Raw genomic sequence first — 4,556 nt, forward strand, 5'->3', positions numbered from 1 at the left:
GGAAGTGCATCCGGGAGGGCGCTGAGCACCTCGAGTCTCGTCGCCGAGAGCGTGCAGAAAGCAAGCGCAGGCAGCGGAAGGAGCGTGCAGCAAACCAGTCCCACCCTCCCCTTCCCTCAACCACTGTCTGTCCCACCTGTGACAGGGACTGTGGTTCCCGTATTGGACTGTTCAGCCACCTGAGAACACACTTTAAGAGTGGAAGCAAGTCTTCCTCGATTCCAAGGGACTGTCTATGATGATGTATAGGTCCCTGCTTCAGCTCGTCACTGAAGTCTCTCTTTCCTGGTACCATTCTAGTTAATCTCTGATATACCCACTCGAAGACACTGATACCCTTCCCAAAGTGTGTTGCCAGAATTGGACACAATATTCCAGTGCAGGTCTAACCAGCGATTTACAAAGGTTCGGAATAGCTTCCTTGCTTTTGTACTCTCTGCCTCTATAATGCCAAGGATAAGAACATAACATAAGAACACAAGAAATAGGAGCAGGAGTCGGCCATACGGACCCTCGGGCCTGCTCCGCCATTTAACACAATCGTGGCTGATCCGATCATGGACTCAGCTCCACTTCCCTGCCCGCCTCCTTATTCCCTTATCGGTTAAGAAATTGTCTATCTCTGTCTTAAATATATTCAATGTCCCAGCTTCCACAGCTCTCTGAGGCAGCGAATTCCACAGATTTACAACCCTCAGAGAAGAAATGACTCCTCATCTCAGTTTTAAATGGATGGCCCCTTATTCTAAGACCATGCCCCCTAGTTCTAGTCTCCCCCATCAGTGGGAACATCCTCTCTGCATCCACCTTGTCGAGCCCCCTCATAATCTTACACGTCTCGATAAGATCACCTCTCATTCTTCTGAATTCCAATGAGTAGAGGCCCAACCTCCTCAGCCTTTCCTCATAAGTCAACCCCCTCATCTCCAGAATCAACCGAGTGAACCTTCTCTGAACTGCCTCCAAAGCAAGTATATCCTTTCGTAAATATGGAAACCAAAACTGCACGCAGTACTCCAGGTGTGGCCTCACCAATACCCTGTATAACTGGAGCAAGACTTCCCTGCTTTTATACTCCATCCCTTTTGCAATAAAGGCCAAGATACCATTGGCCTTCCTGATCACTTGCTGTACCTGCATACTAACCTTTTGTGTTTCATGCACAAGTAACCCCCAGGTCCCGCTGTACTGCAGCACTTTGCAATCTTTCTCCATTTAAGTAATAACTTGCTCTTTGATTTTTTTTTCTGCCAAAGTGCATGACCTCACACTTTCCAACATTATACTCCATCTGCCAGATTTCTGCCCACTCACTTAGCCTGTCTATGTCCTTTTGCAGGTTTTTTGTGTCCTCCTCACACATTGCTTTTCTGCCCATCTTTGTGTCGTCAGCAAACTTGGCTACGTTACACTCAGTCCCTTCTTCCAAGTCGTTAATATAGATTGTAAATAGTTGGGGTCCCAGCACTGATCCCTGCAGGAACAGGGTGGTTGATGTACAGAACAGCGTCTGATTCAGCTCCATGTAGTTTCGGGGTAAAGCAGACTTTGCGTTTCAGTTTTATCCATTGTGTCCCGGACTCAAAGGTGGGTGGCATGTGTAACTTTCATAGTTTCACAACCACCGGACGTCTCAAAGCCCTTTACAGTCAATGAAGTACTTTTGGAGTGTAGTCACTGTTGTATTGTGGGAAATGCGGCAGCCAATTTGTGCACAGCAAGCTCCCACAAACAGCAATATGATAATGACCCAGATAATCTGTGTTTGTAATGTTGATTGAGGGATAAATATTGGCCCCAGAACACCGGGGATAAGTCCCCTACTTTTCTTCGAAATAGTGGCCATGGTGTCTTTTACATCCATCCAATAGAGCAGACGGGGTCTCGTTTAACGTCTCATCCGAAAGATGGCCCCTCCGACAGTGCGGCGCTCCCTCAGTACTGCTCCTCCGACAGTGCGGCTCTCCCTCAGGACTGCCCCTCCGACAGTGCGGCTCTCCCTCAGTACTGCCCCTGCGACAGTGCGGCTCTCCCTCAGGACTGCCCCTCCGACAGTGCGGCTCTCCCTCAGTACTGCCCCTGCGACAATGCGGCTTTCCCTCAGTACTGCCCCACCGACAGTGCGGCATTCCCTCAGCACTGCCCCCTCCGACAGTGCGGCACTCCCTCAGTACTGCCCCTCCGACAGTGCGGCTCTCCCTCAGTATTGCCCCTCCGACAGTGCGGCGCTCTCTCAGTACTGCCCCTCCGACAGTGCGGCGCTCTCTCAGTACTGCCCCTCCGACAGTGCGGCGCTCACTCAGTACTGCCCCTCCGACAGTGCGGCGCTCACTCCGTACTGCTCCTCCGACAGTGCGGCGCTCCCTCAGTACTGCTCCTCCGACAGTGCGGCTCTCCCTCATGACTGCCCCTCCGACAGTGCGGCGCTCCCTCAGTACTGCTCCTCCGACAGTGCGGCTCTCCCTCAGGACTGCCCCTCCGACAGTGCGGCACTCCCTCAGTACTGCCCCTCCGACAGTGCGGCACTCCCTCAGTACTGCCCCTCCGACAGTGCGGCACTCCCTCAGTACTGCCCCTCCGACAGTGCGGCACTCCCTCAGTACTGCCCCTCCGACAGTGCTGCTCTCCCTCAGTACTGCCTCTCCGACAGTGCGTCACTCCCTCAGTACTGCCTCTCCGACAGTGCGGCACTCCCTCAGTACTGCCCCTCCGACAATGCGGCACTCCCTCAGTACTGCCCCTCCGACAGTGCGGCACTCCCTCAGTACTGCCCCTCCGACAATGCGGCACTCCCTCAGTACTGCCCCTCCGACAGTGCGGCACTCCCTCAGTACTGCCCCTCTGACAGCGCGACACTCCCTCGGCGCCGCCCACACACGTAGACTGGGGCTGGATGCTTCTGGTTTATGCGAAGACTGGTGTCTGACCATCCAGTGTCACCACCATCTACACTCAGTGTTCACCTGGGGACTGAGATACCCCATGAGGTCTGTCTGTGAGCAGTGAGTTGGAGGGGAGGCTGAGCTGGGAGACAGATTGGAACTTGGTTTAGAGAAGGAGGAAAGGATCCAGGTTTAATTTGGGGAAGGTTTTACCAGGGCGGAGAGTAAGACTGACATTATTGGTGCTTCAGGGGGTACAAACCGCTGTGTAACATTAACTGTGCTTTATATTAACATTAAACACCTTTCTGTCCCTCAGTTGCAGACTCCACACTCACTGACCCGTGTGTAAATCACACAGTCCTGGACCAGCCCTGGAGGAGCACGGATTGTGGTGAGACTGACTGTATCGGAAACAAACGGAGTGATAAAGGTCTTGACTATGGATGGTACAGATTTAAAAGGTAACGTGAGGGGGCAGTGACAGATAAACTGATCAATAAACCAGGAGTAAATGTACTGAAGAGAGCAAAGTGTGAGATTAGGAAGCGGTTGTGTGGAGAGAGCGGGACCATCAGTCAGAGCAATGGGGCAGGGAGTGGATCCAGGGAAAGGGGAACAGCTTCTATCAGTCGATCATTGAATCAGTTCAGGGGCTGACTGACTCTGTGTGATTGTTGTTTCAGTTCTGGCGGATGGAAGATTCCGGAGACTGAGGTCCCAGACTATCACTGCTCCACCTGGAACCCAGGCTGGTTAAAGGGTACTTTCAGACTTTATAATCTCAGATTTACATTCACTGTCCAGCACTGTTCCCCTCGGTTACATCCTTCAATATTTACAATCCTCGTTTCAGGAACTCATCCCACCGTGGGACAGGGAGAAGTGACGGGGACAGTGTGTTTTACCTGGGCTGGAAATCGCTGCCCGTGGACCCTGGAGATAAAGATCAAAAACTGCACCAGTTACTCCGTTTACCAGTTGAAGCGGACACCCCCCAATCACGCAGCTTATTGCACAGGTACATTGGCGATTGTGAATGACCCAGCGGGGTGACTCTGGGATGTCCCACATCATCCACAGAATTAAGAAAGTTACACGCGCCCCCCCCCCCCACCCACATACACACAACGGATAAAGGAACTGAAAGACAAATATTGCTTTACCCCTAAACTACATGGAGCTGAATCAGACGCTGTTCTGTATATTGAGCACCCTGTTCCTGCAGGGCCCATGGGTCACCATAGGGAGGGAGGAGGGGGAGAGAGAGAGAGAGAGAGAGAGAGACCCACACACACAGCAATTGATAATGACCAGGTCATCTGTTTGTGATATTGATTGAGGGATAAATATTGCACAGGACACAGGGAAACTCTTCCTCCAGCGCCCGCACTTCCTGCAAATAGTGCCCCGGGATCTTTTGCGTCCACCTGAGAGATCAGACGGGGCCTCGGTTTAACGTCTCATCCGAAAGACAGCCCCTCCGACAGTGCGGCGCTCCCTCAGCACTGCCCCTCCGACAGTGCGGCGCTCCCTCAGCACTGCCCCTCCGACAGTGCAGCACTCCCTCAGTACTGCCCCTCCGACAGTGCGGCGCTCCCTCAGTACTGCCCCTCCGACAGTGCGGCACTCCCTCAGTCCTGCCCCTTCGACAGTGCGGCGCTCCCTCAGTAC

This window comes from Pristiophorus japonicus, unplaced genomic scaffold (genome assembly GCF_044704955.1).
Source record: "Pristiophorus japonicus isolate sPriJap1 unplaced genomic scaffold, sPriJap1.hap1 HAP1_SCAFFOLD_1135, whole genome shotgun sequence".
NCBI lineage: Eukaryota > Metazoa > Chordata > Chondrichthyes > Pristiophoridae > Pristiophorus > Pristiophorus japonicus.